We start from the raw sequence: 25,004 nt of genomic DNA, 5'->3' as shown, positions 1-25,004 counted from the left end.
TGACAAGGTAAATTTGTAAAAAGCTGGTAAATATTGGATGGTTTATGTAAATTGACTTTTTTCATGACTGTGGCATTGGAAGGGGTCAGTAATGTGCTTTTCAGGTAAATTTTTATCTGCTATACATAGTTTTTAAATTAATCGCCAAATATGAAAGAAAGAAAAGTCGAAAAGAAAATTTAAGGACAATAAATTATTATTTTAACATTTTAAGGAGTCTGTTGACATGGTTGACAATTTTGGTCATTTGACATGTTTGACATGCATACATTTAGTTTAAACATATTTATTTATAGTGGATTGGGAAACAAGTTTTGCAACTTATACATGTTATATTAATCCCTTTCCTCTTTTACATGTACAAGGATACATATGTACACCTATGTATACATCATAACATGTACTGCTGAACTGACTTCAAATGAAGCTAATACTAAAGTCATGACTAACAATGACCACTGCCCTTTCCTCGACTCTTGGATCTTAATACATGTCATGCATGTAATACTTAATATCTTAAACGGGAAGCTTAATACCAAAATTTATGATAAAAGAGATAATTTTAATTTCCTATTGTTAATTATCCATTTTTAGATGGTGACATTCCCTTGTCACCATCTTATGGTGTTAATATATATCTCAACTTGTTATATTCGCTTGTGTATGCATATGTATTTGATTTTAACGAAAGAAATGTTTTTCATGTTTTCATTACTGAAAAATTGTTACACAAGGGTTTTTGATAACACAAATTAGTCAAAACATTTACTAAATTTTATCATAGCTACAAGGACATCATTCGTAAATATAAATCAACATGCATACATATTATACATGTTATACTTTCAGGTATTTCACATCCACTCTTTTATGGTAATTTTCTATACAAAGCACAAAAATGTTGTCATTCACCTCAAAAGCTAACAAAACCATTAAACAGACTTATTCAGAAGGGATATAGTTACAATACTGTTGTCATGTCAGTAAATATGGCATATTTTGGAATTAATATTGATTCACCCATAGCCTCATAGGGTCTGCATCAGAACATGCAGAAATAAACAAATCAGTTGTTGGCATGATACAGGTTATCTTCTCGTAAATTTTTTATGATGGTATGATACTAAATCCCTAACAGGAGGAATTGTGCTTTCATATGAAGAAGACATACTCTTTCAATTAGTTTAATTGAGGTCTGGAGCTGGCATGTCACTTTGTCAGTAACTGCTAGTACATGTAGCAATTCTTTTGTTAATTTATGTATCATTTTCAATGTCATTTTGCTTAGTATATTTTGCTACCTATTTTGACACTGGTCTCTGACTTCTTTTTAACTGAGTTTTACTGTGGGTATTGCTGTGTGTTTGTTTATTCTTTATTAGGTAGAGGGGGGTGAGATCTCACAAAACATGTTTAACATTGCCACATTAATTGTTGCACCTGTCCCAAGTCTGTATGTTTTTTAATTTTAGTTCAGTTATATGTTTTGGAGTTTAGTGTGACGTCCATTTTCTCTGAACTAGTACATATTTGTGTCTAGGGGCCAGCTAAGGCCCCCTCAGGTCGATGGATTTTCTCGCTGTGTTGAAGACCCATTGGTGGCATTGGGCTGTGTTCTGTTCTTGGTAGAGGTTGTTGTCTCTTTGACACATGAATTCTTTATTTCTAATCTCAATTTTATTTTATACTTTTCTTAGAACATCTGTTATTAACATGATTAAAAAAAAGTTATTAGAATTGAGAATCATGAAAATGGGGAACATATCAAAGAGACAACATTGAACAACCCGACCAAACAGCAGAAAACAACCCATGGCCACCAATGGGTCTTCAATGCAGCAAGAAAATGCTGCACCCATGCAGAGGTGGGTTTCAGCTAGCCCTTAAACAATAAAGTATGTACATTTATGGTTTTACACTAGTAATTTTTGGGGACCTTTATACATTGTAGCATGCTGTTCGGTGTGAGCAAGGCTCGATGTCGAAGACCATATTTTGACCTATAATTGTTTACTTTTAAAAATTGTGACTTGGATGGAGAGTTGTCTCATTGGCACTCATACCACATCTTCTTTTATCTAGGTCAGGAATATGACGCCACACTAAACTCTGAAACATATATAAATGAACCAAAATTGAAAAACACGACCCAAGATTAACAAAGTCTAGAGGTTTCTGATATACTTTATATATATATATGTGTATGTCATGTATATTGTAATTTGGTTTAGTAAATTATTTTTTTTATTCAATAATTTCATTGAATTTGGAAAGTGATTTTAAACTTATAACATTCGTGTGTTATTGAACTTTTCAGTGTCTCTTAATATATAACTGACACAGAATTTGCTTCTAAAAAGATTTTCTTTATTCTTGTTGTTCTTGTTACTTTCGTTATAACTTATTTATGGATAAAAGAACTTGAAGAACGTCAATGTTTATTTCTGTTTACATTCAAGTAAAGATAAATTATCATTTTAAAACATGCATGAAAGCTATTTAAAAACATATTTATTTCTTATGTGATGTATATATATATGTAAATAATAATTTACAGTTCATTGAAGTTTATTGATGCTAATATGATAATTTTAATAGAAAGAAGTTTATCCAGGATAACTTAAGCCATCAGTTTAAAAGAAAATACATTAATATTACCGTGAGAATTTTGTTTTGTTTTTTTAGAGTTAAGTCATATTGCCATAGCCTATTTAATTTATATTTATTTATCTTTTGTTGAATATGGAAATTTCAATAAATCAGAATAAATTACCCATGTTACCATAGCATTTTTATAATGTGGATATTAAGCTATAACTGCATCCAATAACTAAATAAAATTGAGAAAGGAAATGGGAAATGTGTCAAAGCGACAACAACCCGACCATAGAGCAGACAACAGCCGAAGGCCACCAATGGGTCTTCAATCATGTCAATGTAGCGAGAAACTCCCGCACCTGTATGTGTCCTTCAGCTGGTCCCTTAAAAATATGTATACTAGTACAGTGATGATAGACGTCATACTAAACTCAGAATTATACACAAGAAACTAAAATTAAAAATCATACAAGACTAACAAAGGCCAGAGGCTCCTGACTTGGGACAGGTGCAAAATTCCGGCGGGGTTAAACATGTTTATTAGATTCAACCCTCCCCCTATACCTCTAGTCAATGTAGAAAAGTAAACACATAACAATACGCACAGTAAAATTCAGTTCAAGAGAAGTCCGAGTCTGATGTCAGAAGATGTAACAAAAGAAAATAATGTGTATATATATATAATTTGTCAATGGGCAATTTTTGTTAAGGCATTTAAATGGTTAAAACCAGAGGATTCTGAAAATCTGACAAAAGTTCCAAAACATGACAAGCAAACTTCCTTAACTTCCATTGACTTTTATGTTTAATGTCAATTATATTCACGCTGAAGTTATCATGGTTATAGTCTTCCCCCTTTTGGTATTTTTATAAAAGGAAGTATGTGGCATAATTTTACCTTTTCGATTCAAGTTTTTACTTCATACCCAACTAATCTTAAGAATCAGATTAAATTTCAATACATACATGACATATATATATATATTATATATATATATATGTATATACGTCATGTACAATTCAATTCCTTTGCATTTTTTGATCATTTGATATTTGTGGTTGTTTATCATGTTTCAACCAAACTTTGACAAACTTGAAAAACTTGGATTATTTTGTTGGAACAAAACACCTACAACATTGTACAAGGCTATGACATTTGATAGACGTCACTTACTTTATATCTAGAAGTGCACCTGTTTTAAAAGTGTATGTATTGAGATTGACAATTTGACAATTTAAAACTTCATGAAATATATAAACAGCTTCATTGAAATTAATTTAAAAGTAAATTGACAAACGTGCTTTGAAATGCATTTTGTTGGATTAATACTTGGATTAATGCTAATATATCTTTGATTATAACCATTTATCATGCATGTCATGTTTATAGTTTAAAAAAATGAAATTGAAAAAAAAAAATGATTTTAAGTTGTAAGTGGTGAACTAGTACAAATACATGTACTAGTACTTTCTGTTTTTAAGACCTTTCGGGATCCTCTGGGTTTGTCATCTTAAAAAATTTGGAGGCCCAAATTAATGTGTAATAATTCATTTATAAACAGAAGTAGAATAGAATGTTGTCTGATCCTTGTCAGAAAAATGTGGATACAGGATCTTTATTTTTAATTGATTTGTGTATCTTCATATACCATGTATACCCATAACAGTCTGCCCTACACATTGAAGTTTGATTATTGAATTGTGTATTTTCATATACAATGTATACCCATAACAGTCTGCCCTACACATTGAAGTTTGATTATTGAATTGTGTATCTTCATATACTATGTATACCCATAACAGTCTGCCCCACACATTGAAGTTTGATTATTGATTTGTGTATCTTCATATACCATGTATACCCATAACAGTCTGCCCCACACATTGAAGTTTGATTATTGAATTGTGTATCTTCATATACCATGTATACCCATAACAGTCTGCCCTACACATTGAAGTTTGATTATTGATTTGTGTATCTTCATATACCATGTATACCCATAACAGTCTGCCCCACACATTGAAGTTTGATTATTGAATTGTGTATCTTCATATACCATGTATACCCATAACAGTCTGCCCTACACATTGAAGTTTGATTATTGATTTGTGTATCTTCATATACCATGTATACCCATAACAGTCTGCCCCACACATTGAAGTTTGATTATTGAATTGTGTATCTTCATATACCATGTATACCCATAACAGTCTGCCCTACACATTGAAGTTTGATTATTGAATTGTGTATCTTCATATACCATGTATACCCATAACAGTCTGCCCTACACATTGAAGTTTGATTATTGAATTGTGTATCTTCATATACCATGTATACCCATAACAGTCTGCCCTACACATTGAAGTTTGATTATTGAATTGTGTATCTTCATATACCATGTATACCCATAAAAGTCTGCCCCACACATTGAAGTTTGATTATTGAATTGTGTATCTTCATATACCATGTATACCCATAACAGTCTGCCCCACACATTGAAGTTTGATTATTGAATTTGATGAATGTTTTAAAGAAAGAGTGAAAACTGTGGTATACAATGAAGGATTTTGATCAATAATGTCCATGTGGGTGGAATAGTTTTGAAAAGACAGTTCTTTAACATTTCTATTGATCTAATTAATAATACATTTGTAGATAGATGTTACCACTTGCTAGTAAGGTGGGTGGAAAAATACTTCAAATTTTCTTGCTGACATTTGGTTCACCAGTATAAATGAATTTTTGGAGTCTATTTCTGGTTTCATGTATACATAAGGCCAAATAAAAATAAATGTGTGGTTCCAGTAACCCGACCAACCCTAGTCTGGCCTAGTTAAAACCCCCCGACCCTAGAACTTTTTTTTTCATTTCTGAAAAATAAATTTTCAAACGAAATTTTGAGGATTGTGAATTAAAATAATTAAATTCATAGATTTCTGTCATCTGAATTTCCATCACAAGTATCAACAACATTATGGCTAAAATGCAACAATTCATAACAGAATGCAACAAAATTAACTAAAAACGTATCATGACTGTTTATTTTACAACCAAACACATGTAAAAATGGTGGACTTCTGGTTCGGGCGTGTATAATACCGGAAACAATTTCGGTAAACACATGATTTTTTTTACGATTTTGACATTAAAAAAAATAAAAAGCAATTGTCAACCTAGTAGTCCTACCGACCCTATTTTATAAAAGTATGTAACTGGAACCACACATATATTTTTATTTGGCCTAATACTTATATGCAGGAAAAATACCTTAAGGGGTGTTAAACACTGACAATCAGACCTACCAATGGTAACAAATTGTGGGTTGCCATTTGGCAATGATTTTTATTCTTCACGCAAATTATACCAAGGCTGATGATAAACATGATAAAGTGTATTAAAATTAGAAAAAATGTAACTTAGCTAGATAAAAAAAAGAAGGGGGAGGGAGCACTATTTAATTTTGAATGATTGTGAATAATGGATTTCAACTTTGGTAAAGGGGAAACATTGTCAGAGTCAACCATGACAAATGTTTTAGAATATTGAAGTTGGAACATAACGAAAAAACATGAAAAAATAAAAGATTTTAACTAAGGATTAAAGGGAGGTTAGAATTATTAATTTTGAAATATTGGAAAAGTTAGAACTTGTAAAAAAAAAATGTATTAAACCTATATCAGGAGAGTAATAAAAGGGAAGATAAAAGTGGGAAATTAGAAAATGTTATAGATTATTACAATTGTTTGCTATGACATGAAATGGCATAAGTTTGTTATAGATTATTACAACTGTTTGCTATGACATGAAATGGCATAAGTTTGTTATAGATTATTACAATTGTTTGCTATGACATGAAATGGCATAAGTTTGTTATAGATTATTACAATTGTTTGCTATGACATGAAATGGCATAAGTTTGTTATAGATTATTACAATTGTTTGCTATGACATGGAATGGCATAAGTTTGTTATAGATTATTACAATTGTTTGCTATGACATGGAATGGCATAAGTTTGTTATAGATTATTACAATTGTTTGCTATGACATGGAATGGCATAAGTTTGTTATAGATTATTAGTACAATTGTTTGCTATGACCTGAAATGGCATAAGTTTGTTATAGATTATTAGTACAATTGTTTGCTATGACATGGAATGGCATAAGTTTGTTATAGATTATTAGTACAATTGTTGGCTATGACCTGAAATGGCATAAGTTTAAAAAGCTAGCATTTCTGATGTAGGGAATGTATATATAAACAATACAACTCGTCTAAACATCAACCCAACAAAGTTAAATCTGTAAATTTGCAAAACAAATTTTTTGTTCTTCCCTCGCCGGGATTCAAACCCATGCTAATGCAGAAATCTTGTTAAAAATGATGATTCAAAAATTCATGTTACGGTTACCATGGTTACATTTCAGGATGATGGAAGAAACACAAGTCAGTGTTAACGATGAAAGTTATGACTACGACAGCTTTGATGAAAACAGTGACGAAAGACCTACAGAACGTTGGGCTCCCTTAGGTGCTGCTGCCGTCAGTCCCGCTCCATCTCAGACAGAAACTAGGTATGTATTGTAAGAGTTATTTCCCCTTCAGAATTTCATTTATTTGAAGAGTAATGGCACTTATTTTTTTGAAAAATTGTAAATCAAATGTAAATATACTGCCAACATGAAATTCCTTAATTGAAAAACAGATTATTGTTTAGATGATTGCAATTATCTCAATAAAAAAATACTCGAAATATATATATTTATAAATTTTTCAGCCATTATGCACAGAACGATCAGTTACGACAGTTAGAAGAAGAGCAAGAACAGCTAAATTCATCACTACTAGCCCTGACCACACATTTTGCCCATGTCCAATTTAGATTAAAACAGATTGTTAGTGCTCCTCCTGATGATAAAGAGGTAAAATCAGAACAATTTAAAATTAATGAAGATAGATGGCTGCTTAATGTCCAGGGGCAAATTAATATGCATACTGTAAACTTACCAATTTTGGAGAATAATTTATTTTTGTGAACGATTTATTCTGACAACTTTCACGAGAATGAAAAAACACGAACATAAATTGTTGTGAAATTTTAAAACCTGTTTCTTTCCTTGTGTAACTAGATCAGGTAAATTGAAAAATAGTGAAATTAAATCGCTGCAATTTGGGATAGAAAAGGCTAAAATGAAATAAAGTATCCACGAAAAAAAGTTTGTTAACAGTACTAGTTATTAGGACATGATCATATTCACTTTAATTTGAATAATAACCCTGCTTTTTACAAGACTGATACAATGAGCCAGACATGTCACATTATTCTGACTTCAAGGCAATTAATCTTTGCTAAGTGCTTAGCCAGTCAGGGGTACTACTTAAACAAGTTAATTTTATTTACTTGAACAAGTAAAAAAATATGTACACATATCAGTAAATTTGTAGGATACTTATACAAGTGAATTTTATTTACTTGTACATGTATAGGTAACAAAAAATTGGCTTAGTTATGTCCCTTAGACATTCAGAATGTTTTACTTGTACATGTATAGGTAAAAAAGTCATTCTTTCTTCTTTTCTTGAATTCTTGAGATTTCTTTCGTCTAATAGAATTTTAACTTATGTCTTTACTAATGATTTAAGTGTAATTTCATGGACAATTAAAATCCCATTTGTCTGTTATCTTCATAACACTGCTTATTTACAAGCCCCAAAGGAGCAATTTTTGAAGGCCTTGCGCAATATACAAAATCTTTGCTCAATAAGTTTCTTTGATGAATCAATAAGATGAAACATTGAACTTTAATGAAAAAATTTGTGCAAACCTGAGAAAAATCATTAAAGGCATGATTTTACATCTCAAAACTTGAGGATTTTTGTGGGATTGTAAGAAAAATTTACTTATAATACAAGTAAATTTTGTTTGACGATAAAATGTACACTTTCTTTTAAACAATAACTACATATCACGTTTATGTTTTTTCAATGATGATAACGATAATTATTTGAGACCTCTGACGAATCACGATAAGGATAATTTGACTATCACAGTAAAATTTTAACCAATTTAACGCTAACAGTAGCCGAAAATGACTGTTTGTCGCCTGACGTAAAAGGACATTACAACCCTCTTCAAGCTGACCGGCCATTGCTTCCCAGGAGAAAATGATGAAATGCACATGAGCTACATGTATCTTGTAACTTATAGGCAATACTGTGTATAGAACATAAATTTACAAGCTATAAAAAATCTCCTTAACAAATATTGACCATTCATTGAATGCTATTTTACTCCTGCAGACATTATTACAAGAATTGGAAGAGTTTGCCTTTAGAGGTATTCCTGATGCAAGATTATGTTTAGACAAAAAGTTGGAGGAGGTTCAAGAGGAAATGGTAAGTCCACATTAAAAATAATTTAATTTTGCATGTATCATGTTTTCTGATTGGCTGACATCATTTTGTTTATCAGCTCATAGACAATAAATTAGAGGATGTTCAGTAGGAAATGGTAAGTCCACATTTTAAAATGTTTTTTGAACACAATTTAAAACCAAAGTCGAAATATGAAACATTGAAACCTGAGAAAAATGACAATTTTGAGATAGAACTTCTAAAAACAAATTCAACCTACAGGTATATAATTAATACTGGGGATGGGAGGACTTATTATAGACACCAACCACTCATTATATAAAATAAAATTGAGAATGGAAATGGGGAATGTGTCAAAGAGACAAAACTAACCAAAGACAAATGAAAGATCAGAAAACAACGAGAAAATACTGCACCGGAATGCAATGTTTGTTTTACTTTTAAAAAAAAACCACCCACAACTTATTTATTTGAGTGTCTCCCATCCTGCACCCCCAATACATTTATACAGTTAACTCTTGTTGTCTTGAACTTGGTTGACTCAAAATTGCTGATGATTCGAAGTTTTCACATGGTCCCGAACTTTGTTTCATATAAATCTCTGAGGATATACAATTTTGTCAACTTTAAATGACCTTTATAATAGTTTAGGGGCCAGCTGAAGGACAACTCCGGGTGCAGGAATTTCTCGCTGAATTGAAGACCTATTGGTGACCTTCTGCTGTTGTCTGTTCTATGGTCGGGTTGTTGTCCCTTTGGCACATTCCTCATTTCCATTCTCAATTTTAATAATGCTAAGGCCAAAAAAAAATATATGTCTGTTTCCTGTTTCCCGACCGACCCTGACTCAAACCTCCCGACCCTAGATCTTTTTATTCAAATCCGGAAAAAAATCATTTCCGGTCCGGAAAAATTCATTTCCGGTCCGATCCAGATCCATATTTTACTATGCCCAAACAATCAAAATGGCTGCTCCCAGCACAAATGTGCTACAATTAAGGTTTAAAATATGTCAGCACTGGGAGGATTATTCAATTAAAGCTTCTTTAAAGGAATTAAATCATTTTGGGGTACAGGACCCTAACCAAACATGACATGTAACCGACTGCAAATCTGACAGGGAGTGCAAAAAAAAAAAAAAAAAATCCCGACCTACCGACTGACCGACCCTGATTTATTTGCCTTGGAAGCAAGAAACAGACATATATTTTTCTTTGGCCTAAGATGGATTGGATATTACTCTCTTGAATAAAAAAAAGCCATTGGAAAAAATTGTAACTGAAACAATTCAATTGAATAAGTAAAAATAAATTTATTATAATAATGAAAGACCATGACAGTACATCGATCTGATACTAGAATATCGATCCCCTTCTTCTCATATTCATCTGGACTTATTTTAGCTTTACCAAGCTAAGGAAGAGTTGTGTCCCTTGGTCTTTCAAACTTCCGGGTTTTTATTGAGTCTAACTATGTTAATCTCGAAATATTAATAACTATGTTAATCTCGAAATATTTCTCTGGTCTGATTGACTTCCAGATAACGAGAGTAGACTGTATTTGGAACAGCTCTTAACATTTTTCTACCTTTTATTACAGAGTGATCAGGAGCATGAACAGAAACTAATAGAGCAGAGAGAGAAACAGAGGGAGTTAATAGAACAGCTGAAGAAACAACTGGAAGAATTAGAAACTTATGCTTATGAGGTTTGTAGAAAATTTTTACTACACCCCTCCCCAAAAAAGTAGGTAACACAGTTTTCAAGCTTAACACGAGTCCTACAGCAAAATAAACCAACAAAATAACAGTTAACAAAACATGACCTAAAAAAAAAAGAGTGAGAAACATGAACTCTACCAAAAACCACCTGGGGGTGAATTCTGGTGTTCAGATCCTGCTCCAAATGTGGCATCCATCAATCTGACAAATGATGCTGTTAAAAATCTGGATGTTTTCTGGTAATGATTATGTTTAATAAAATTATTTTCATGTTAATATATATATATATATTTGTACATATAATGGTCTACAATAAATTTCTTATACATATTTTCTATAGACTGGCGATGCTGATGTGGTACCTACATCCAAAGTGATGGAGAAACAAAAAGTTGTCATCGATGAACTGAAACATAAACTGGATCTTAATCTGGAAGGCTTTGACAGTCTCAGGTAAATAGGGGGATGTTATAAACTGATGTACAATGTAAATCAGTAAAGCTTGCATTGGGTCTTTTTGGTCTAGTTGTCAGTTATCTAACTATATAAATCACTACAACTACTAGCTTGAACTTGACCAACTTGTGTTTAACCAGTTTGTGTTTGACTCCAATCCTATTTGACAAGGTTCATGATTCTATCAGTATCAGGGTTCTCCACTTTTCTCAACAAATAAAAAAAGTTGTATAGCCAAGTCTGATGAATGGGGGGTTTAATACCAACAGAAAACGATGTATCATTTTCACAACAATAAAAAACATTTCTAAAGGTTATTTATTATTTTAAAGATTTCACAGTCTTACTCTTCGTTATCTTGGTCATGTGTATTAATAAACTTTTGGCATCAGAAAAAGAATGACTAAAACAGACAACATATCCAAACAATAGCATACCACAACTAACCTGCTTATGTAAAATTCCACACAAAACCAACTTAAAAATTCCAAACAACAGCACATCACAACAAGTAAAAATGAAATTATTTAAAATCAATCACAAACTAAAAAAAAGTCCATTACAAATTGAATAAAATTATTAACCTTCAATACTATTAAAAATTCTTTGTCAGTTGAAAACTCAAAATAAAAATGCAATAATTTTATTCTTTGGCATTTTGTAGAAAAGTTTAAAAAATGAAATTATACTGAGGAAAAATATAATACTGTAAATTCAGAAATTATCAGAAAGTTTTATTTATATAAATTATACAAACTGAGCATTGCAATAACAAGAATTCCTATTCAAATAAATATTCATGAAGAAAACTCAATAATGTCAAAATTGCAAAAATAAATTCTGTCAATGATGTCTGAATTTACAGTAATAATTATCAACAATTTATTAGTTATGACTATTTAATGTTATCAATGTCTGTATTTTACAGCACGGATCAGTTAAAACAGATTGTTGATCATGCTGTTGGAGAGGTAATTATCTTGTGCCTTCATTTTTTATATGCCGTACTAAGTGGTCCAGGCATATATTGTTACTTATATATGTATATCATTCTTTTGTTCAGATATTCTGATAAGAAACAGTTGTCCTGACATATTTTCATTATTTTGTTTTTTTTTTGGCAAGATTACAGTTCTTGGACTTGAAAATCAACTTGTTAGAACTTTTTTTAACATTCAAGATTTTGAGATGATTTTTGGTACATAAGCATGATAAGGGCAACAACAACAAAAACAAAATCTGTTTCTAGTTTCAGCTTGGAATCTAACCCTAAAAAGATTTCATGCCATTTCAGATAACAATGTGTCATTTGAGTACACCAAAAATCCCTTTAAAGGTGGATTGTTCAAAGTCAAATCATTTGCAAATTGGCAGTTGATGTTTTTAAGGGTTTTTGTTAAATCTTTGATGATCCTTGCCCTTATGAAATTTAAATACTGTAAATTCAGAAATTATTGGGATGTTTTTATAATGGAGAAAGATTCGACAGGGTTATAATTGCAATAATTTAAACTTGCATTTTGATTTTGTTTATATGAATTAAACAGGAATGTTCTCTATATCGCAAAAATTGAAAACTCACTTTAGTCAAAAATGACAAAATGGCAAAAATAAATGCACAATAATTTCTGAATTCACAGTACATGAAAACCGGTAAACTTTATATACATGTAGTAATTTTATAACTTTTTTTTCTTTTCCAGATAGTTAACCCAGGCAAGGTTAAAGAAAAGCTGATTCAGCAGTTATCAACACAGATAACTGATTTAGAAAGATTTATACAGTTTTTACAAGGTGATGGACTGGGTCAAAACTTCTTTTGCTTGTGGCACTGGTTAATTTTTTTGTTCAGTATTTTCAATGTTGACAAGATTTTAGATATTGCTAAATTTCTCAATAGCAAAAAATTATTTTCTATTAAGCAATGAGGAACAACAGACGGAATTGAAGTTTTCTGACTGCTAAATTTTTAATCTGATAATTTTCTAAATTGTATAAAATAACCTTGTTTTTGGTACTTAAGTTCCCTATGAATGGGTTACAAAAACTCTTTTATTGCAACCCAAAGATTTTATTTTTTATCGTATAATTAATTTGATTACTCACCAAAATCTTTGGTGTTTTTAATGAAATTTTGACCTGGTAATGCTTTTAATTCCTTAGTTGAGGGATTTTCCTTCCTGACTTAGAATTAACATAGTTGCTATTTTTCTGAATTATTTTATCATATTTTCCCTTCTTTTATCACACTAACAATTAATGATCCATCAAACAATGTAAGCAGCCATGTATTTAATATTAATTTGCTTAAAATTAGAATTACTGGATCTGAAATTTGTAAGAAGAAGTAACTCAAATGATTTTGGAAAGGTTACTTGTTTTGTTAGGGATCATAGATTTTTTATTACAAAGAAGCACCGAGCATGCTTGGAGCTATATAAGTATGCTCCTTTCGGCAGTTCATATGACAATAGTTATCATGATCTATTAAGATGTCTGTCAGATCTTAAGCATTTCTCATGTTTCTATACAACGGAAAGTACTACTCAGAAGAGCCTACTTAAAAAGCTCTGAGCATCCTAGGGTTATTGCCCTTTAATGACAAGTCATTCCCATTAGAAATTTTTTTAACAGAAACTATTTAACAGAGAAAAACTTTGACTAGCAAACATATAAGCAAAATTAGATCTAAAAATAGATTAAAGACTCCACATGAGAATACGTCTGGAATAGCTTTGAATTTTGTCATTGCCAACTGTCCATGGTAAGATTTGATCTATATGGTTGCTTGTGGCAACCTTATAGAGTTCACATGCCATTAATGTTCTTTCATAGTGATGCAGCACATGCAAAACTTACAATATTTTTGTACTAATTCTAAAATGAATTTAAAGTAAGGAGAGCAGCGTGTCTGTCCATGGTGGACAGGTGAACATTTCAAAATCTGTGTGTTTATAGTGAACAGGTGGTAATTGCTAAATCCATGAGAGCTGTTGTGTACCTTCAAGTGGAACACATTAATGACAATTATAATTTCAGCCATCTTAAAATGAAATTATCTCTGTTTTGATTTAGTTTTATATTCTTTTATAACATTTATACGCTTCATCCAAAACCTGCTTTTATCATATACATATATATATATATTTATATACTTAGTGCTCCCTTTGTCACCTTCAAGTTTAGCAATACTAATAAAATAAATATATATAACAATAGATAGATCTAACAAGAACCATCAAATAGTGGGTCTCATTGGGGTATAAGCGTGACGCAGGATTGCCGATTTTTTGTAAGTGTGACACGTGAAAGTCAAATTATTGTGTCGTGAAAACGGGAAATGAGGTCTTGCGGGACCCGGGAAATGACAAAATAAATGATCCGGGATCAGAACCCCCAAATGAGACCCCCCAAATATATGATATTGTTCAACCATAAGCTGTTTCTGAATTGATTGCATGGGGGTAGAAAGGTACTTCTATTCAACTTTGATGAGTTACAACTATTTTAATTACATTTATTAATTTGATTTGATACATATGCATGTGCTAGGAGCTGTCTGAAAATTGCAGTGAGGTGAGAGGTTTTGTTATGCACCCTGTTGAAGACCTCATTGTGACTTGTGAGGTGAGAGGTTTTGTTTTGCACCCTGTTGAAGACTTCATTGTGACTTTAAGATGAAGAACAGCAACAAAAGTTGTTTTACTTTGTGTGTGTTTTAATTTTGTGTTATCGATGGAAACCCCATAACCTTTGTTTACAAATATGACAGTTTGTAAAAAGGACCCAACTCATCTTTGATCTTAGAATCACCAAAATTGTGAGAGAAAAAAATCAATACCCTTGCATCTTATACTACTTGGTAATGTACTCATGAGCTGTAAAGTTGGTATGAGTAATGTATTGCTCATGAGATGTTAAGTTGGTATGAGTAATGTATTGCTCATGAGATGTTAAGTTGGTATGAGTAATGTATTGCTCATGAGCTGTAAAGTTGGTATGAGTAATGTATTGCTCATGAGATGTTAAGTTGGTATGAGTAATGTATTGCTCATGAGATGTTAAGTTGGTATGAGTAATGTATTGCTCATGAGCTGTTAAGTTGGTATGAGTAATGTATTGCTCATGAGATGTTAAGTTGGTATGAGTAATGTATTGCTCATGAGATGTTAAGTTGGTATGAGTGATGTATTGCTCATGAGATGTTAAGTTGGTATGAGTGATGTATTGCTCATGAGATGTTAAGTTGGTATGAATAATGTATTGCTCATGAGCTGTTAAGTTGGTATGAGTAATGTATTGCTCATGAGATGTCAAGTTGGTGTAAGTAATGTATTGCTCATGAGATGTTAAGTTGGTATGAGTAATGTATTGCTCATGAGATGTTAAGTTGGTATGAGTGATGTATTGCTCATGAGATGTTAAGTTGGTGTAAGTAATGTATTGCTCATGAGATGTTAAGTTGGTATAAGAAATGTATTGCTCATGAGCTGTAAAGTTGGTATGAGTAATGTATTGCTCATGATCAGGGTTGGGCACTCACAACCATGAGTGTTGACTAACTAATGATATAATAGATGAACTTCTTAGACCACTCGTCACACAAAGCTTCTTACTTATTTTAAGTGCATTCTGTATATATGATCATTTCTAAAACAGTATTATTTATTTGTCATTAGTGTATTTCATTTTTGAAGAACATAAAATGTCTTTTTCAGGGGAGGCAACAAGTCCTGGGCCGTTAGGAAAGGAGAGATGCACATGTACAGTTCATAAGGTTTGTCAGATTTAAATGTTTCAATATTTTTTGTATCAGTGAGTTATTAATTTTAACGGAGTTATGCCCTTTGGAAAATAAACATTATATGAAAATGTGCATTGCTAGCTCTCTCATGTGTACAATGCTTGTCTGATTTTTATGAAATATATATCATAGGTTTACATCAGCAATGTCTCAGAAAGTTTAAAAATAAGTTCCGATTAATTAATTTTAATAGAGTTATGTCCTTTGGAAACATTAATTATAGTGGAAATTACATTGCATTTGCTCTCAAACCTTCATTTCTTCAAGATATTTATGATATAAAAAGATTGTTTTAAAGTTATTGCACTGGCACTTTTATTAAATTACAGACGTGTAACTGCAATGTAATTTTTTTTAGGAAAAATTTTTAAAAATTGGCAAAAAATAATTTATAGCTTAAAAAAAAAGGCCAGAAGTGTCATGATTTTTAAGGAATTTGAAAATAGAGGAAGGGAAGGTTGTTATAAACCATTTATAAATTGTATAAACCTTGTATTTTCTTTTAGTTTCCGTCTGGTGATTGTTCAGATACCTCTTCAAAAGATTGTAAAGTACGAGACAGAAATACAAACAAGCACAATAAAAAGGTACACAGGCAAAATTGCAACGCATGTAAACGCATGTTTACCAGGAATTTACCGTACGTTTCAAAACATGTCAGAAACGCATGTTTGGAGCACCGTACGTTAAACGCATGTTTGGAGAACGTATTGTTTACATGCGTTTATGGAAAACATGCGTTTGAAAACACATGGTAAATGTCTGTTTATGTGAAACATGCGTTTGAAAACACACGATAAACGCATGTTCATGGTAACCATATGTTTGAGAACATATGGTTAACAGATGATCATAAACCGTATGGTAAACATATGTTTGGATGATGGTTGCTTTACTTCCAGTCGCAAGTCATATGCATATGCAGGCTATGAGATCATGATAATCAGAAATGAGCTCCAACCCTAATTTGTATAAGACTGACACCCTAACTCACAAAGTAACAGTTTGCAGGAAGATATGTCTCCCTACCTGGACACAAAATTCTGACTATGTGTTGATTCAGTCTGCTCTTACTTCTTAATGCTTTTTGCATAGCAAAGCAGCTTATACCAGTTTTCAAGTCTTTGCATTGACTTGGTCCCTGTTTGAACCTTTAATAACCTCTTGCACTCAAGGCAATAAATTTCAGAATAACTGAGGGGTTCTAATAACTTGTATAATATATGAACAAAACATGTCATCATGTGAATTATTCATTTGAAATAAAACTTTCATGGTATCAATTCTATTGCATCATATGAGCATTTCGTCTGAATGCAAATGTTTTAATCAATTAAGAATCTACAGCTTCACAGTTTGCACTTTGACACAGTTTTTTTAAGGATTTTTAAGAACGCTTACAAATTGTATCATCAAGATGAGAACCCCTTAACCATCCTATCAGCTTAAAATTAAACCAATTTCTATACATGCATGTTTTCTTCAAATGGCATGATTGATAATAAATTCTCATCTTTGGTAACAGAATATATTTTAAAAATTTGTTAATAGTATAATAAAATGTACATATATGTAACACAAGTTAAAGTCTATTTCTTCATCTTTCTTTTCTTCTTTTAACAGTTTCTTTCCATGGCAGATTCTGAAATAAACGCAAGATGCAAATTTTATAATAACAGCAACTAACTATCAATATATCTTGATTTTAAAACAAGCAAAATAATCAAATTAAGGTTAATATTATTATTACTTTATACAGTGATACATTTTTGTACATGAACATCTGTATATTTACAAGCATTCTGTCAGTATTGCATTACAATTTATCGGACCACAGCTGAATTATCACGTTGTGATTGGTTAAACGCCGTCATGTGGTGACCCCCTATGAGACCGTTTGGGGTTAGTAAGTTTCATAAGAGGTTCATGACACGTTAATGGTGACGTCATCTATTAATGTTGTTGTGTTTCATTGTTAATTTTTTCTACAGAACGCAGCAGAAAAAGTCTGGTGTCCGATAAATTCATTATACGGTTAACTACTGACCCCCTACAGATCCATAGAGGGTGAATAAAATTCATAGGGGATTTGGCCTCCAGCCTCACACCCTATGGATTTTACTAACCCTCTATGGATCTGTAGGGGGTCAGTAGCAACCATATAACTTATAATATAGTCCCCTACCAGTTAAATTTCATTGTATTGGAACAAATTTATAACTTTATCTACTGTGGATTCATTATTATTCGTTGGATACCAATTTTCGTGGATTTCGTGTGAACAGTTGAACCACCAAATTAAAAGTTCAACGAATGACAATTTTTCCTATTGCTTGTATGCAGACTTCAGCAAAACCACCAAATTAAATATCCACCAACCTGTAAGTTTTCCTCAATCCACGAAAATTGGTACCCACGAAAATAAATGAATCCACAGTATAACTTGTCATGGTGTAACATGTGTAAACTATATAACAAATATCAAATCAAAGTGTTGAAAACTAATTATTTAAGTGAATTTTGTAAGACCAAGGACCATTATTAAAATCATTAGACCCGAAAAAAAATTAAACTGGATCTGTTACTTGTCATGATAAAACAATATCATATCAATATCTTCAAGCATGAAGAAACAAGAATGTGTCCATAGACTAGTTCATGGATGCCCCACTTGCACTATCATTTTCTTTATTCAGTGACAATGAAATTGGGAACAAAACTCTAATTTGGCATTAAATTTAGACAGATCATATCATTGAACTTCAACTTCATCAAAAACTACTTTGACCAAAAATTTTAACCTGAAGAAAGACAGACAGAGAAACCAATGCACAAACCGAGAAACAAAATGCCCATACATATAAAAGGGGCATAAAAAAGTGTGGAAAACTGGATGGACAGACCACAGAAAGGGAACTTAAAAGTTAAAACCATTGAAAATCACATATATATCAGAATACCTATTTAAACTGATTTTTTTTTCTTCTCAAATAACTCATTATAACTAATAAAGGAAACAATTTCTGTTTGCATCCTCAACTGTCACCTTTCTCTAGTTTTAATTGTTTGATATACTTTACATGTCATTTTTAAAGAATAAAGGTACATGTTAATGTGTTTTGTCTAACTAATATAAACTTCCTAATAAATTAAATAATCCAAATTGCAAAATAATTATGTTTTAAATTTTACTACTTTTTGGTTGATGAGGGCAAAGAAATTCAAAAGTAACATTGTAATCCCACATGCAGGATTCTGCACCACAAATGTCATGCTGATGTGCAATGGGTTAACGCAGTATCGCAAATTTTGATTAAGTCAAAGTGCGATGATGGCATTGTGACACTTTTTATCGATAGCTTTGCTGAATTGCTAAGGTGGTAATTTGAATTTGTTTATTATATTTTCTAGGTTATTTTTTTAATGTTTACATGTGAATTTGGTCAAGGAAATTCCTGTTTACCACCCACTTCATTTAGTGGTGATATAATTTGATTGGTTGAGGTAACAAGTTAATAAAACATTCATAAATATATATATATTCTATATAACATAATACCTTGTCTTAACTTGCTCATGCTGGTGTCCATGTACTGTGTCTGTAATATTTTCCCCTTTTCTTTACTTTTCTTCACTTATATATATGTTCCATTTCTCCCAAAAGTAAAAAAAAACTCAACTTCATCAGGCCCATTGACATATATTAGCTTGTTTTTGTGGAAAAATGACCTCTGAAATTAAAACAATAAAAATATTGATTTTATTACAATTTACTAATTTAAGGATTATACATGTGTACCCATCTTATGTACCTATGTTTAGTAAACCAGATGCTCTGCAGTGCACAGCTTTATAAGATTGCAGAGGTGAGAGGTCAAACCCTGAACATGTGGAGCAAATATGACACAACATTTAAGCTTGATACAGCTCTGAATTTGGATTGTGATTAAATATTTGACACAACATAGGTTTCTGACACAGAATAAATGTGGTCTAAGAACTTAAACTTAAAAACTTAAAAATTTTAAATTAGACATTTATCTATTATGGTCCAATATCCAAAATCTAAATAAATGGTTAGATTCAGCATATCATAGAACCCCAAGAATTCAATTTTTGATGATGAAATGAAAATGAAATGAAATCAAATAATGTTCAATTTTAGACCCTTTAGACCTCAATGTGAACCAATTTGATAACCGGGGCCTAAATATTAAATATCTAAATACTTGGTTAGATTCAGCATATTGACAAACCCCATGTATTCAATCTTTGTTAAAATCAAACAAAGTTTAATTTTGGACCCCCATCTGAAACTTAAAAACTTGGCCCATAATCAAAAATCTAAGTACATGTTTAGATTCAGCATATATATCAAAGAACCCAAAGAAATCATTTTTTGTTAAAATCAGACTAACTTTAATTTTGGACCTTTTGGACCTTGATGTAGACCAATTTGAAAACAGGACCAAAAATTCAGAATCTAAATAAACGGTTAGATTTGGCATATCAGAGAACCCCAATAATTCATTTTTTGATGAAATCAAACAAAGTTTCATTTTGGACCCTTTCGGATCCTTATTCCTAAACTGTTGGGACCAAAAACTCCCAAAATCAATCCCAACCTTTCTTTTGTGGTCATAAACCTTGTGTTATAATATTATAGATTTCAACTTACAAATGTACTAATGCTAAAGTTATTGTGCAAAAACCAAGAAAAATGCTTATTTGGGACCTTTCTTTTGGCCACTTATTCCAAAACTGTTGGGACCAAAACTCCCAAAATCAATCCCAACCTTCCTTTTATGGTCATTAACCTTGTGTTTAAATTTCATAGATTTCTATACTTGATTGTAAAGAGAGCTTCCAATTAAAATAAATAGTATGTTACTGCTAACATGGTTAAATTTCAAACTAACCCAAGAATAAAAAATGTCACCTCTATGTCCTCAACATTTACTTGTACATGTACGTACATTGTACATGTAAGGGACGACATCAAAAGATCGATGTAGGATAAAAAAATTAAATCAAATAGTTTGGGGGTGAGGGGTGTGGGAGGTGGGGGGTGGGGGTAAAATTCTGCAAGTTTTGTATATCTAAAATCGATATTTACATATATCCCTATTGGTAAATCATTTTTTCCCAAATTAAGTTAAGAGGGGGGGGGGGGGGTCAGTGAAAAAACTGTGAAGTAAGTTTTTTATCCTACATTGAACTTTTGATGTCGTCCCTAAGTCTGAAAACAAAAAAAATTTTAAACAACTTAAACATAACATTCATGAAATACCTCTAATCACACATTTGCAATGTTTCATTGGCTGTTGCTCCTTATTTGCACATGAATCAATACAGCACTTTTCAAATCCACTTCTAGTCTAGATACATGTATAAATATAGAAAGCATCGCCTCTAATGACTTCTGTTTTGTTGATTATTTTCCACTACTTCTTTTAGTGCATGTACTTAAAAATGCTAAAAGAAAAATGTTTAAATGCATAAACATGTTAAAAGGAAGTTATGATACATGTAATTAACCAGTTACCTGGCAAAATTGCCTCACTTTGACATTTCAAAATAATATGACTTTACAAAAAGCATTTCATCAATTATTTTAATGTTCTTCTGCATCATTTCAAATCAATATGATCAATACAACATTTTAATGAATGAACTGGTTATATTGCATCTCTGATTTTGTCAATAAATGTCAATCTTTGGGCAATAAATATAATACATGTACATGTATTAACATGATTAAGGAATTTGAAATTTTAAGTTATATGAAGATGTACGCGTGGTATGAGTGCCAATGAGACAACTCTCCATCAAAATAACAATTTATAAATGAAAATAATAGGTCAAGGTACGGCCTTTAACACAGAGCCTTCGCTCACACCGAACAGCAAGTATATACATGTATGTATCACGATTTTGTGCTGTATTCGTGTCAGTTCTGACTTTAATACACCTATAGATAATAAAATTGAGAATGGAAATGGGGAATATCTATACATTAAATGATTTACATGTCTATCAAACTATCTAATGCTCAAAATTTTTTTTTTCTATAGAATTAAAATATTACAGCCACATGATTAATTATCTGCCTTTTAACAACAAAAATGACACGAAAAAAAAAATGTATAAAACAGCATCCCCCTTTTATAAAGAGAAGAGACTTGTATATTTATTTTGTACACCTGTAAACAATCTTTTGTGTCTGGCTTCATGCGTTTAGTGATATTTCTTTTGGTACTGGATATTGATTGCTATGTCTTAAATAAAATTATCAGTGACTCACTGTGAGTTTTAATTCATGTTTCAAACAAGCAGATAGGATACGGGTATTAAAATTAGAAAACATTTCAGAAAAGAATACCCACTTTAGAGTGGTCTGTAAGACACATGTAGGATGGAAATTTTATTTTTTTATTTAAATTACCTTTTAAAAAAGGAATTATTGAAGCATCATCACGCATGACTAGAGAAGGTCCCACTGTTGACCAATTCAACCAGCTGTGAAAATGAGATAAAGGTTATGTGAAACTTGGCATTCACTACACACAAAACAGTTGACCTATGTCTTATTTACTTGGAATGATCAAATTTTTACATAAACTAAAATCATATAAAATCAAAGTGACTGTGTATCCCAAACTCTGTGCTTGTATGATTGACAAAAGGTGGTCAATGGTTTTCAGGGTCTTTGGTGTTGTTTTGGGTGACGAAAAGACCCACCCCTCTGGATTTCATGTTTTTATGCCCCGGATTTTGCAATCAGGACCCCTCCAACCCCCCTAGAAGACAAATACATTTGTACTTTGTTTACAAAAAAAACTGTTCTCACAAGAAGGTCATAAAGAAGGGACCGGTAGCCTATTCTAACCAGCAAGGCATGAAACAGTATCGGGACCGTTCGCCCTAGTAACATGTTCGCCCTGGGTCCGTTTGCCCTGAGTTCGTTCGCCCTTAGAGTCCGTTCGCCCTACTACAAATATTAATATTCAGGCACTTGTATTCAGGGCATTGAAGTTGAATAAACTTAATCAGATATATTTCTATGGTATATATTCTTGAAATTTATGGAAACATGGAAATATCTAAAAGTTTATGGCTTGTTAAGGATCATTAATTTATTGTTTTATATATGACAAAATAATTCGGATCACTGCTTATTGTGATACCTGTCTTTTGATGGATTTATAATATAAAAAACAAATTTGTTTTGATAATATATTCAGCTTGAAATTAATTTTAAAAAAATGTACGAACTGTAAAACGGATTTACAAGTTCATTCATTAAAATACTCTGAGACTAGTCTAAGTTATTATATACTGCATACATTAGTGAATGACTGAATACAATTATTTTGTTAACAAATATCAACAAAGATAAATGATACATTGTATTCCAGTATTCTACTGCAATCAAAGGGAAAATGATGAAATTGATTGCGGCAATATCAATATTCGGTGATTTTTTCAACAAACTTCAACATATTTTATTCAAATACTTAAAATTATGCCACTAGACAACAATTAGTAAAAAAATAAAAATCAGGGCGAATGGACCCTGGGCGAACAGGTATCAGGGCGAACAGGTACTAGGGCGAACGTGAATTAAGGCGTACGGACCCGGATTCGCATGAAACAGTGACCCTGATTTTGGGCATATTTGTAATGTAAAAGTAATATAGGAAGTACCCCCCCCCCCTTTTTCCCAGATACAAACATACCATTCATATGTCGGATAGTGTTGTATTATTATATTTTATGATATAAACTCAACATGCTCAATGGAACTGAAAGTTGAAGTACATGAAGTATGGAAGATGTCTTAAATTATTTACAGAGTATGGACTATGGACGATGTGCATGGTGTGGCGGTATATGGTCGACACAGAGAGAATTTAATGCTTACATCTTTCTGCTTATCCATTTTAAAAAAATGTGAATGATTTAATTTTAATTTTTACCTTTCTTTGAGCTTTCCAAGTGGCAAGTCACCAATCAAAACAAAAACACTTTCGTTGCGTTGACTTTCATTTCAATCGTTCCCTTGTTTCTTCCAGTGAATCTACAAGTTATCTATTTCCATTTATTTGTTTATCGGTTTGACCATCAGTTTGAACAACCAGAGATGTGTATACCATGTATCTCTGACTCTGTCCGTTCTTGCAGTTAGTTTAAAAATATTGAAACCTCCATCCGCAGCTCGTGAGCGTCCATGTATTGCGTCATAGTATACAAAATGGTAACGGTGAGAATTCCGGGTTTGCGTACTCTCGTACATTTGCTAAAGTGAGGGTCTGGAAACCGTCTCGGGAGGAAAGAATAAAGAATGATGGACGAATTAAAGTGCAGAATAATGAGAAAAAAATAGAGAAAGGAAAGGGGAGAGTTAAAATGCAAAAAATAGAATAAAGAACATTTGAGAATCATGGGGTTCAACTTCTAAATTATAATTAGACTGTATATTGAGAATTATTGAAAGTAAAGGACACATTATAAATGAAGAAACAGAGAAAATGTTAATGGTCTGAAAATTAAAGATATAAAGGACCCTCATCCAGAACCTTGTATTTATTTTTATTCAATTAGTTTGTTACATTTCTTTTTTCTTTTAAGTGCATGGGTAGTAGTTTGATAAAATTAGTTGTCATAATTTTTTTTATAGTAACAGTGTTTGAGTTGGTCGAGTTGTATAGAAAAGAGAAATTGAGAAGGACGTTTATTCCCAAAAGTTACAACTGTTCTAGTAGCATGCTTTGGCAGATTAAAGGAATATAATTTAGTGACTATTGCTTGTCATGATTTTAACAGGATACATGTTTCTTTCCACTAATTCTAAAGAGCCTCATTGAACAAGATAGAAACTACCCCAGACAATCTGACACTTACTAAGGGAAGACCATTTAACTTCAAAAAAGGGGGGTGTGTTTAAAAAAAAATCTGACTCCAAATTTGATGAAAAAAATATATTCTGGTCAAGCAGATGACACTATTATTCTGAATGTGGATTTCCCACATACCTTATAGTGTTTAAT

General features: G+C 31.8%; 1 long non-coding RNA gene and 1 pseudogene across 1 annotated transcript; one reads left to right on the top strand and one right to left on the bottom strand.

Moving 5' to 3' along the window:
* LOC143084317 (RUN domain-containing protein 1-like) overlaps window positions 1–25,004 on the top strand; it is a 37,864-nt pseudogene continuing 12,860 nt past the window's right edge.
* LOC143083991 (uncharacterized) lies at window positions 17,467–21,416 on the bottom strand. The gene is made up of 3 exons (XR_012980969.1): window positions 21,245–21,416; window positions 19,514–19,685; window positions 17,467–17,596 (listed from the first exon to the last, which is right to left on the bottom strand). It is a non-coding gene; the product is annotated as an uncharacterized LOC143083991 (long non-coding RNA).

This window comes from Mytilus galloprovincialis, chromosome 7, assembly GCF_965363235.1.
Source record: "Mytilus galloprovincialis chromosome 7, xbMytGall1.hap1.1, whole genome shotgun sequence".
In the NCBI taxonomy this organism is placed as follows: domain Eukaryota; kingdom Metazoa; phylum Mollusca; class Bivalvia; order Mytilida; family Mytilidae; genus Mytilus; species Mytilus galloprovincialis.
Note: the sequence above shows the minus strand (reverse complement) of the source record. Positions and strands in the feature narration are given on the sequence as shown.